Below are 13,302 nucleotides of genomic sequence, written 5' to 3' on the forward strand. Positions count from 1 at the left end.
CAGCTTCCTGAACACGTAAGATTACTGGCATAAGCCACCAGTGCTCAACGTTAACTTCCACTTTTATCCATTCCTTTGTTTTCACTTTTCAAATTTAATACAATTTTCCATGGTTCACTACTTGAAAGTCTTCTCCCCCTTTGTTTCTGAGATGCCCTTTAGATTAGGGAGCTCAGACTACCATAACAAAAGAACCTGATTGGGAGGGTTAATATATGGACACTTAATTTCTTGGCAGTTATGAAACTAGATGTTCAAGGTCAAGACACCATTAGATAATTTCTGGTAAGATATCTTTCCTACTGGAAAATGGGCACTTTCTTGTTCTGTGATGTTTCTCACCTGGCCTCTTCTTGGTTTATATATGGAAGAGATAATTCTGTGACTCCTCTTCTTGTAAGGATTTTAACTGTACTCTATCAGTCTTTGATCTGATTTTCAATTTAATTATTTCTTTAGAGAACTTACTTCTAAATACAATTATATTGGATACTAATGCTTCAACACATGATCTTAGGACACACAATTCATTTTATAGAAGCATTCTTTGCATAGTATATATGAAACTTTCATGCTTTTGTGAAAAATGGGCTTAATTATCCCTATTTAAACAGAAATGTTTAGAAATAGATTAACACCAAGATAACCATTCAGGATTGCTTCTCACTTGAAAGAAATTACGCATATAGTAACTTAAAGACTCAGGATAGACTTACTCATTGGGTAGAAAATCTTCATAATTTGCCTTATAAATACTAAGCCAATGTTTAGGAAGATTTTAAGTACTAACGCAGAAGCATAGTTTTATCAAGGACTCACAAATTAGTTATGGTGGATAAAAAGTATATTTTACTGGTCCATACATGTTTGTCTGTTTGCCAGCCATTCTGATTGAAATCAGTTTCTAAGAAGGTATGGAAACCTAAAATTCTACTCACATACCTAAGAAGATAGATACTTTTGTAGGTAGGAAAGAAAGAATGCAATAATTTCCTATCTTTTTTTAAATAGTTGAGTCACATTTTGGGCCCTTTAGTTTTAGTTTTGCAACAAGATCCACATCCTCCCAGCCCATCTCTCTTGTCTCATGCTACAGTTTGTCTTGAGGATTCTATCCTTTGTTGAAAAGAAAACACAAACACAACCCACTAAATACCAATTTGATTTCCTCATTGTCATTCTGTCTATGTGATAACCAGACCATGACCAAATTCTCTAATGAGATTTAACAAGATCCATGGTTTTGCATTACACTACCAGGACTGACAATGCCTTGTGTTAATGAAAACTGTTGGAAGATTTTATTCCCTGTCATTAATTTAATTCTAATTTTGTATTGCTGCTGTTTATAGAACAAAGGGAAATTCATCAAAATGACAATTAACAATAGTTTTCAGACTTTCTTGGTAATGCCCTTGGTGTCTGGTAAATATACTGTGAAAGTTTCATTCCCAATTGTGCTAAATCTCTTTCACTACTAAAGCTTAGGTGTTGCGTTCTCAAGTGGTGAATTTATTCTTACTCTTCCTTTCATAAAGAGTATATCTTCTTTCCTTCCTTGCTTTTTCCCTACTTTTTTTTTCTTGCTTGCTACCTTCCTTCTGCCTCCTTCAATTCCTCCTCTTCTTCCTGCTTCTCTTTCTCCTCCTCTTCCTTCTTCTTCTCCTCCTCCTTCTCATTGTTTCCATATTAGTCAGTTAACAGTTGAGAAAATAAAATAATAATTCCAAATACAAAGATAAGCTCATTAACCCAAACTATCAGCTTTTCCCTCTAAGGTAGTAGTTTTCAGTCTAAAATTGTCTCAACATTAATAGATCTGGAAGATGAAAACTGTAACCAAGGATTCCCTGAGAAGCCTCATCTTTTATCCTGTGATACCCACTAGGGTACCTATGTGTATTCACTCTAGTGTTCAGTTGTTCTATCTTTAAGTGTAAAAAAATTACATTTCTGTGTATAATAAAAAGGTGATCAGATTCAATTACAGATGTGTCAGTTAAATTAATCCAGCTTGAGCTGATAGTTTGTTCTTCTGTGAAGTCTTAAGAACATACTTCTTTTTTAGACAAAGAGAAGTGAGAGAAAATTGTAGCATCAGTCCTGTTTTGGGGAGGGAATCTACTTTGATGCTGTAGCTGAGCCTCTAGCTCTTAAGAGGTGACTGGCCACGTGAGTCCTCTGTCATAGCAGAACGATTTCTCCCTTTTCTGGTATGAATAGGTTATCAGTGCATATGAACACTTACAAGTAACATCAGAATAATACATTTCAGGAACTCTTGCAGAGACCACCAGGTCTCCCTCCTGAGTGCATGTAGGACAGTTTCCCCAGCAAGTCATGCCCCGCTCCACTGGAGTTGCTTCCTTCTTTGGGCCTTGTGTATGCTATTATTGTCGCTATTATGGAGCCTTACTATAGTGTGTGTGTGTGTGTGTGTGTGTGTGTGTGTGTGCGTGTGTGTGTGTGTGCACGCGCGCACACGTGTGCATATGCATGCACCTACATATGTTTGTGCATGTGATTCTGGAACTTGAACTCAACATTTCATGCTTGCTGAGGCACTTACTGTACTACTGGTGCTATATATATATCCACAATCCCTTTATTGTTTGAGTTACTTTTAAAAATATTATTATTTTCTTTAGGTAGTTGTACAAAGAAGTTGGCATTCAACAGAGCAGTTTATGAATACGGTGCCTTTTTTATTAATGTCACCCCTTTCAACATTTTCACCTACCCATTCCACCCCCATTCCTTCCCTCACTTTACTTAATTTTTAGGTTATCATCTGAAACTCCTTCCATTTGAAAAATCAGCTTATGTATACAATATATCCTGATGTATTGTCCCTTTGACATCTTCCATCCACCTCTTCACTAATTTTTCTCTGACAAACACAATGCATTCCTGCTTGCATTCTACTTGTGTTTATTCTTCTATTCACTGTCTCTTGACCATCTCCCTCAGAATTAACCATTTCTTGATACTTCTGTTGCTGGAGTTTGGCTTAGTCTATCAAATAGGGTCATTTTGCTTTTTGCCTAGGCCAGACTCAGGTTATATTTATTTTTCCATTTACCTCTACCTTCTGTATACTTGGGATCACAAGCATGCCTACCTTGTTTGTCAAGATTGAATCTAAAGTTTTGCCTGGTATTGCCTTGGTTGAAGTTGCCCTTGACTGTACCTCCTGAGTAGTTGAAATAATATGCATGTGTTACCACATCTGGCACATTAGCTATATCGTAATTCTCTTTGCATTTGTCTCATCAGCAAACATTTAAAGAAATGAATCATGACATCTGAAATATTTCACTATTATTTCTTACAGGCGGTGAAATTATGTTTTCATTTTGCAAGTTTAATACATAAAGATAAATGTGAGAATCATTGAGTACATGAATAGAGAGATTCATGGATTTATGGATAGAGAGATTTAAATAGTATGTGGCTTGTTGTGTGCTGTCGATGTGTCAGGCATTGTGCTAAGTAATTAAGTGATACCAAACGTAATTTTATTACTTATCCTGGGCTGTTTTACATTTATTGAGTATCAGCTCTTTTAGTATAATCTGCCATTTGGGAAAAGATTATCACTTTTTCAATTAGATTAAGTCCAATGTGTTACTTGATTCCAAATTTGCACATCTTTCTTATAGAGTTACTGTAACAGAACTTGCTGGTCCAGAAAGTGCCAACTTCATGTTTGAGTGCTTTGTTAGAGGGGTATGATAAAATATAGGAAAAAAGCATGTGCATCCCTTTTACTAAGAAGATAGCTTTGGAAGAAATCAATAACATTAATAAATTGTGACTGAGGTTGGTTCTTTATTCACACATGTTCAAACTCCTTTCCTTAGAAATGTAGTTATGCATACACACACACACACACACACACACACACACAAACACACACACACACACACGCCTTGAGTTGACCTGCATGTTTTGTGTTTTATTGAACGATTCTAAGAATGAGAAGAATGTAGCAAAGAATGAAAATGCAACTGTCTGTGGTTAGGAGATGAGTTCCTGGAGCAGCTTGGTTGGGCAATGAAATTTTCAATGTGGTTAATGAAGTGTGTGGATAGAGGAATTCAGTGGTAATTAGCAATGTGAATAATGGGCTGAGATTGGGTGAGCTTGTCTCCTTACATTTCCCAGTGACCAGCCACACAGGTGAAAGGTGAAGTGCAGTAATGTCACTCTTGCTCTTTAGTAGAAAAAAATTACATCTGTAGGGGGAAAAACAGTGAAAATACATGAAAGAGCAAGAGGAGAAGAGACTTCGGAGCCTAAAGTATTCCTTACTTAATTTTCTGTACTTGTTCTATGTATAATTCACTTTTACTGATCTATCCCCATAGTGACAGATATCATTATCTTAAAAAATATTTTCTGGTTATTTTACCATTATGGAGGTAATTGCAGTACGTAAATTAAACAGGGGACCCACAGAAAAGATCATAAACATCTTTTAAAGATGATGATGATGTCAATATTTTGGCAAGTATTCTACCGGATAGCTTTAGTATGAAGGTTTTATTATTAACAGTTATCATCGTTCTGTATGTTCAGTTTGATCTGGCTTTCTTTTCCCATCTAACATTTCAACAGTTTTCTTGTTAGTACAAGTGTAATCATAGTAGCCTTTTCCATGGTTCATCTGTTCAAAGCAGTATTTTAAGCATGTTATAAATTATGATCCAATGATTCCAAGAATCTAAGAGACAGATAACATTATTATCTTCCTTTTGCAAACTAAAGGATATCTTTCCTAGTGTTACATGTGTAGTAATCATAAGAGATGGTGCTTAAACCAGGTTATCTAGCTTCAGGATGTTGGGTCAATTCTTTTACCTTGACATGAATCAGACAATATTATAAAGACCCAGGTAGTAAATATTTGAACACTGTGTGCCTTACCCGCGTGCGTGTGTGTGTGTGTTTAAATCACAGATACTCTTATTCTCAAGGCTTTTATTATATTCTAAATATTTATTAAACACATAAAAATCACAGATACTCCACTTTCATCTTTACACAATGGCTGTGACCTATTGTAAATGAATGGGAAAGGAACAAGCGTCAACCTTTCTGGGGTTCCAACTAGGTTACTACAGCCACTGCAATTTGAATGCAATATCATTTTTGCAGGTCACATTCTTTTCATCTGTTATTTTGACCATTTAGCACATAAAACTAAGGCTCACTTGTGGATCAGGCAAGAACAGGCCTTGGAAAGTATATGTTCTCCTACTAGATGGATTTTCCACATGATGCTCACTAACTAAGATCATCCCCTGTGGTTAGGCACTGAGAGAAATAGCTCTAGGATGAATATCTTTGTAAACTGAGTTTCAATTCTTTTGGGTATATGTACATCATATATTCTCTGGATAGGTCTACTCACAAGACATGGATAATTGCTTTTGATTTACTGGAAATCAGCTCACTTATGAAAGACTTTTATTGTTTCCTAATTAATTGATGTTAGTCACTTATTGGTTCTGATTGTAGATTTCTGAAGTTTAGTTTGATGAGAAGATTAGGTACTTTGTGGCTGCTTCTTTAAAACCCAGTTAGAATGGAAAGATAGAATGAGGATGCTCATACCAACATCAGCTGTGTGCTTGGTTGAATTCTGTGAATGCCTAGGTTTAGCTTCCCAAGTCTGTATTACAAGCCACTTTAATTGGCCATTCTTATTTCCTCTTCAGAGAAGTCTCTTTACATCTTTGTGTGGGTGTGTACCCCCTTGATAATGTAGTGATTGCTTCTTTGAGGATATGTTTTTGTGGTTTTACAGAAAGAATAGCATTGCCCCGTTTGCAAGGAAACAGAGAGACCTAGAAAAATATACGGAGTGAAGCAAGCCTGGCCCAAAGAAATACAGGTTGCATGGGTTCCCTCATTTGTAGTAACCACAAAATGTCTATGAAATCTTAGCATGGGATCTCAATAGCCCAATTGCTATGTGCATAGGACCATATATAATGAAGCATATCGAAAGAAGCTCCAAGAATGGGAAACAAGACATTCTTATTATGTCCTGTATTCAGTTATTCCTTTTTTCTTTCTGACTTGGTTTACTATACCATTTGTCCCGTATATAAACTTACTGTTTCATGGAAGAGAACGGGAAGCACAGGACAAAGGATGAACTGATAATAACAATCATACCTCCTACACACCACATTGGAAATTAAACTTTACAATCTTTTGCTGGGGGGAGAGGAATGGAGATTATTAATCAGGGATAAAGGTATTTAGAAAGAAATGTACTCATTACTTCACTTATGTAACTGTAACCCCCATTTGTCACCTTTACCATAAATTTAAATAAAGAAAAAATATGCTAAGTATACTAATTTCTCCATCTGTAAGAAAGTAGACTTATGCAAACAGATGGCAGCTATCTGTGTCCTTTGAGAATTTCATCTTGATTCAGTTTCTGAAGCAATGGCATTACGGTGATCATTCCTTCGCTGCAATTTGTTCAGTGTAGAAAGCACAATTCCGTAACAAGATATTTTAAATCAAACACTGCCTTTCTAGCCCTGTTGACAGTGTCTCACACCTGTAGTCTTCCCTACTCAGGAGGCTGAGATCTGAGGATCACCATTTGAAGCCAGTCAGGGAAGGAACGTTTTTTGAGGTTCTTATCTCCAATTAAACAGCAAAAGTCCAGAAATAGAGCTGTGGCTCAAATGGCTAGAATTCTAGCCTTAGCACAATAACTCAGGGATAGTACCCAGTTCCTGAATTCATGCTCCAGGATTGGTACACACCCACACAAAATTAACAACCTACCTGCCCTCCTCATATTTGAACAGGACATTTTAAGCTCAGTAGTTATTTTTATTCACCTCCTCTGGTTTTTCTGTACGGAATGGACAGCTCTCTGTCTTTCGTAATCGTCTGATTCCAGATAGAAATTGAATCTCACATAGACTTCAAAAATAACAGTTTTTTTTCACTTTCCATAGAATACTTAAAATCTCATTCCAATGGCTATAGTCTAGTCTCCACCAAGGTGGTTATATTATACACTTCCCACAATTACAAGTGCAAAATAAACAAGCATCACAGCTATGCAACAGCCATGTGAATCCTCTAAACCTCACAAATAAGTGGAAAATAAATGGCCATGGCCCAGCAAAAAATGTACCCAGATAAAAACTACCAAGATAACATGTTATCATACCAATAAAATGATACCGAGTGAATAGCCAGAAACTTGGGGTATAAGTCTTAGATATTGATGATTACAGGATGCTTTTGAGCTGAGTGTGAGGTTTGACAGGTTTGAATTCCTGGTAAGGAAACTTGCTTACAAGTTCCAGCTGTGAAATTCTAATCTGAAATAATCATAGTATTCTTTTCTTTTTTTTTTTAAGGATTCAATCAGAAGCCAAATGTATCGTTCTGAGACTCATTCCTAGCCCCGTTTGACGTTCTGCCCATTTCTAACGGAAGACTGAGCACTGTGCAGTCTATTTGCAGAGCTGCCATGAATATTTATACATTGCCTGCATCTTTCCAAATTAGAGAACAGGAAGATGAATGAGAGTAGTGAATCAGAGAAGACACACAGTGTGATGCGGGCAAAAATTTACTATCTCATTTCTATTTAAAACCTGATGACTCAGAGTAGAAAGCAGTCTACATCCATTTCAGTAAATTCCTTAATGCTTTCCAGTCTAGTACTTTGGATGTTAGAACTTGTGGGGGAGGGGAGGTGATTTATCCTCAGGAAGGAGGTGTGTGTGCATTTGCGTAAGGATGTGTGAGAAAGGCAGGCTTTCCCAAAATTAAATGGAAAGAAAGAAACTGCTAGGCTAATTGTTAATTATTTCTGTAAGACTCATTTTCTATGTTGTCTTGGTGATGGTGATGTACTCCAGCCTCTAATGAATAATTCTTAAGTCTGACAAAATGCTATTTGTTTCTAAATTGATTTTTAATGTCTTTGGTTTGCATTTTCCTCACTTAGTTAGCTTTCCAACAATTATTCATTAGATGTCTCTGCCTTTCCATCTTTCTCATCCTCAAGTTCAAAATAGATTTTATAGGAGACAAGTGTCAAGATTTATTGGAGTAATGCTGTGATTTGACACTTCTGCAAAGGAAGGGCAGGGAAAGAACAATAATATGCATATTTTTATCTTAGTGTTTGATTATCTGGCAAATGCAGAACCATTTAAAAACTGCCTAGTACAGCATAAAGCAATAAGTGAAAATTTCCCATATTGATATTCACAAACCTAGATCATAAACACAAGGATAAATGCCAAGTAATTTCATGAGGCACAAGGCTCAAAGAGGGCTAAGTATGGTCTGTGATAGAAAGTCACTCTATTACTCACTTCAGGCTTTTACTTAAAAACAGAAATGCAAATCATGAACACAAAATTACAAATTAGTCTTTTGAGCAAATAATTACTGGAGTAATAGTAAAGAAAAACTCCCCCTTTCTTACCTTCCTTGTTTGCCTATTAAGCTAATCTAGAGGACATTTTTTCCCTGAACTCTAAAAGGTTAAGGGGATGCATTATGGATTCATGCTGCTCATTCTTGCCATATACACCAGGTGACAAATTCTGGCTTTCATCATGGGATGTAAGATTCTCCTTCTTCCAATAATTGTCATTTCACTTTGGATATATTTATAAGGTAAATAAACATTACATTCACACTTTGCTGAAAACTTCTTTAAGGCATTAAAGTTGTCACTTCCTGCTTTCTGGGAGGAAACACATAATAGTTGCAAGCAAGCAAGCAACAAACCCAGTAGACTGATGGTCCCTGCAAACTAAAAAAAGTACAATGCTTATTATGTATCAGAGATTATATCAACATGAATCAGAGGAAGAAACCATAAATTGAGAGGTCATTGGGGATTGAGTCTTACTCTGAATACATAGTGTTTGAGTTAAAACTTGAAGAAATTTAAGATCTTATTTTGGTCAGAGTGGAAGAAAGGTTAGCCACATTTTAGGTATTGAGTGTCTCTGCATCTCTAAGGACTATATACTTAAATTCTGTTAGCTAATAAAGATTAGAAATAATTTTCTATTTCTCATGTCCATCCAGCTGATCATCTATGCATTGAGCCAAGTTACTGTATGGCTAATTGGAAAATGGTATAGAGGAAGAGGCTTGAAATGAAAATTCAGTAGAAAAAAATAATAAAAGGAACTGCAAATACAGTGAGATGAGCCCGAGCTCAGGTTTATGTGGACACTTGGAATTAAAGTTGGAATCAAAGAACTATCTTCTTGTAATCATCCCAGGAAGTTATTTATCTCTCTCTAGCATACATATGTAATATAGGAAAGGTTGTAAGTGATGATGGCGGAGTGAAGTAAAATTAAAATGGTCCAGAGTTCCTCTAATACTATCACAAGGAAAACACATACACCCAAAACAACTACAGGGAAGGGCCACCTCTAACAACAATTGGTAGAGACACCTAGGCAAAATCAGTACCCTGAAAAGAGTAGCAGCACTGCATGGAAACTTAAAGAGAAATCCAATTCCAGGCCCCATGTGGAACATTCCAAACCAGACGAAGGGCCCTGCCACCTTTTAAAAAGTCCGCTGGGATTTTGTCCTTTTTGTTGTTGTTTGGTTGATTGGTTTGGTATTTATTTTGGGTTGCTTGAGACAGGATCTTGCTATGCGGCTCAGGCTAACCCTGAGCTTGTGATCATTCAGTACGTGGGTTATAGGCATGGACCAAGAAGAGTCAGCTTCTTCCATATGGATGCAAGCTTTCTTTTGAGAACTGTTGAGACGTGTGAGGTGACTGCATCACTGGTTACAAGTTTCTGTTCCTATGCATCACGCTGAACCGCATCAATGGAAGGAGACAATAGTCGATGCATTTCATGTTTTTTAAACTTATTTTGTAAAATTGGAGGTGAAACCTGAAACATTTTAAATGGATTTGCAGGTGCTGGATGGTCTCTTGCATTCTCTGTGGACACTTGAGTTTAACCTGAAGTGTAGCAGCTCAGTCATCAGCATCAGGGCTTCTCCAGGCAGACTCCTCTTAATATGCTGTGTATTAACTGACCGGTAAGTCGCAATAATTACCATGATCATAGGATGCGAATGTAAAACTATAAGGAGTACTTATTTCATATGCTTACTTTTGAGGATTGATATGAAAGTTTATTTTTTTAATACTGTATTCTCACAGAAGTATTAAGAAATGTTTAAAAAGCAATTTCATGAAAACCCTGTTTCAATACAGGCATGACTTAAAAAGTTGAATGTAATCACAAATATTTCCTTTATATACAACCATTAATATTTGGAATTTTCATGAATGATTTAAGAAATGTGTGAAGGGTCATTTGTTAAAATGCTTTATCATTTGGTGGTGTTTTAGCACACATTTAGCTTTTGTTTTCTTTCTTTTTTTTTTTTTTTTAACCAGTCCTGGAACTTGGTGCCTGAGCACTGTCTTTGGGCTTTATCAAAGCTAGAGCTCTACCACTTCAGCTTTTTGTATGTATGTGGTATTGAGGAATCGAACCCCCGGTCTTTGTGTGTTCTAGGCAAGCACTTTACTTCTAGGCCAAACTACTAACCCTGAGCTTTGGTTTTAACTGGAGAAAGTGTTTTGGGATTAAATGCCACCTAATTTGTTCAAAGATTCACTCATGTATAAGTTATTTAATATATGTAGGATATTTTGTTAGATGACAGAGTTTTTGTGATTAACCAAAGAATGTATTGTAACCTCATCCATCTCTGTCTTAGTTTTGTGTTATTGCTGTCTGAAGCACCACAAATTTAGTGGACTTTATGGGCTATTTTTTTAAAATTTTTTTTCTTTCTAAAGATAAAAAATCTAAAGTCCAGTAGATTTCACTAAAATTTAAATGTCTGTAATGCTTTATTTCTCCTGGAATCTCTAGGAAATTATTAGTTACTTATTTTATTTATTCATTTATTGTTTTTCATGTTTCAAATTTGCTCACATTCCTTGGCTTGTGGCTTCACCACTGTGACATTTGTTCTTGTAATACTTTCCTGTCATTTTCTTTCTTGTTTTCCTTTTAAGAATTGTGGCTATTGTATTGGATCTAATCAAATTGTCTTTCTTCTCAATATGCTTCATGCATTCTCATCTGTGAGTTCCTTTTTCCATGTAGTATAGCATAGCCTCCTACAAATATTATAGATTAGAATGTAAATGTAATTTGAGAACAAAGATATATATTGGCTTAGAATATACTGTTATGAAACTGATTTTTTAAAATCTACTGTTAGGAAATAATCATGGAATTATAAAATTTTACTTATGCCATGAAGGAATTATGCATCAGACATTTATTGCTGACTAACCAATAATACATTTTTAATAAACCAAAATTTAAACTGATGTGGGGGAAAGCAAAAATTTCAAGTTGAGTAGCCCAAGGAAGAGCATTTGAAAAAAGGGCTGGTAACAATGCACCAAGGTAGGTACAAGTGCCAGGAACTAATACACAGAAAAGGTATTCTAGGTGGATGTTACGTGGACATATAGAATTTGGAAAATTTCTAGAAGTAGTAAGGTTCCAGGTTACCTGCCTGTCTGTATAGAAAAAGGGGGCTTAAGTATGACAAGGTTCACATTAACTGTTAATTTTGGGACGTGCTGAATATTGTGATTAATAAAGTCTGTCTCATAGTCTTTATACCTCTTGTTGTTCGAGCTAAATTTGTGAACCATCTGTGTTAGGTGAACAGAATATTATGTGGGTTTTGCTTTTTTGGCTGGCTCATATTTTTAATCTTACAGCTTCCCTTTGCACAGAGTTATTTTTTCTTTATTCTCTCACCTCCCTACGTAAAAATTAACATTTTGTCATAGAGTTGAAACCTTTTTTATTTTTTTCATAAATGTTATTTCATCACTTACCAATCTAGAGATGATGACCTTTAATTTAGTTATATATGTTTATAGATTTTTTTTCACTGCTTGTGTATATTTATGAGAAACTGATGTTTCATATGTGCTCTGTTAATTTGAACAGAGTGAAACATGGTGAAAGACTTTCCATAAGAGTTTCTTGTAATATTATCACTTCTGAATTCAGTGAGTGACTTTAATAGTATATCCTGCCTAATTTGACAATATCCTTTCCCAATTTTTACTATAATTGAAATCATTGCAGTGAACATTCTGGTTCTATCTTTAAAGAACCCATTATGTCTCCCATTGGAACAAATGCCTGACACTGCAACTGTACATCCAAAGCCATGTTTATCTCCATTTCTAATGTGATGTGACACGATTACTCTCCCAGTATTGCCTTAAAATGATTCTGAGGAAGGAAGGGCAATTAATTTGAGAATAACACATGAAAATATGCCATAATCTTCTGCTTCTATATATGAAAAGACCAAAAAATGATGTGGAAGAAGTAATCATTCAGTAAATAACTTTTTGTCCTTTTTCTTCTTTATTTAGCAGGGTGGCATATGCTTTCATTTATATTAATGGCAGTGTATCTGTCTCTCCATTATTGGAAGCAAGGATCTAAACATCATCTTTGCTTTCTCCTTATCATTCTTTATCTTTGCTCCATTATCAAATTTTTATTCAAGACAATGCTTCCTACTATTCTCTTGCTGTCCCTACTCTTGTCTCTTCAAAATCACTGGGTCATTAGAATGACCTAGCCGATCTTTATCTTGCCAGTGTCTGTGTTCAATTCATCTTTAGTACAGAAGCTATAGGTATATCTTCAATATCTTAATCATGGAGTTCATGGAGCAATGATTGTATTCCCTGGGTATTTATTGGTGTATTTCTTATCTATATATTCCTTTAATAGAATGCAAACTCTGGAAGGATGATGTTTGATACACATTGACTAGTAAATGATTCAGAAGTTATATTATTAATTGACAATGAGAAGTAGCTAGTTTATGATCACCAGTTTCCTTGTGTATATGATTATCTGTATCCCTAGGGATTGATCTTCTTTTAAATTTTTTTTTGCTAGTCCTGGGGTTTGAACTCAGGGCCTGAGCACTGTCCTTGGGCTTTCTAAAGGTTAGTGGTCTACCAATTGAGCCACTGAGAGAGCACTACCAATTGTGCTACTGAGAAATCAAACCTGGGCCTTCATTAATGCTAGGGAAGCACTCTACCACTAGTCCAAACTCCAGACCCTTTCTTAATTTTTCATATAGCAATTTAGGGAAAATGTCTTGAAAGTTATCCAGTGTTACATGAAAAATGCAAAAAATGAGGCAGGTTAAAAGGAAGGTAATTCTGAAGACTTTACATTA

General features: G+C 35.7%; 1 long non-coding RNA gene across 3 annotated transcripts in view; it reads left to right on the forward strand.

The window, feature by feature from the left end:
* Window positions 1-13,302, forward strand: part of LOC150052947 (uncharacterized) — a 530,194-nt gene that overhangs the window by 143,643 nt on the left and 373,249 nt on the right. For all 3 annotated transcript variants that reach the window (XR_016538140.1, XR_016538138.1, XR_016538139.1), the window contains exon 2: window positions 9,962-10,086. This is a non-coding gene — a long non-coding RNA (uncharacterized LOC150052947). The remainder of the gene's footprint in view (window positions 1-9,961; window positions 10,087-13,302) is intronic.

This window comes from Megascapheus bottae, chromosome 16 (genome assembly GCF_031878675.1).
Source record: "Megascapheus bottae isolate mThoBot1 chromosome 16, mThoBot2.hap1, whole genome shotgun sequence".
Classification (NCBI taxonomy): Eukaryota; Metazoa; Chordata; class Mammalia; order Rodentia; family Geomyidae; genus Megascapheus; species Megascapheus bottae.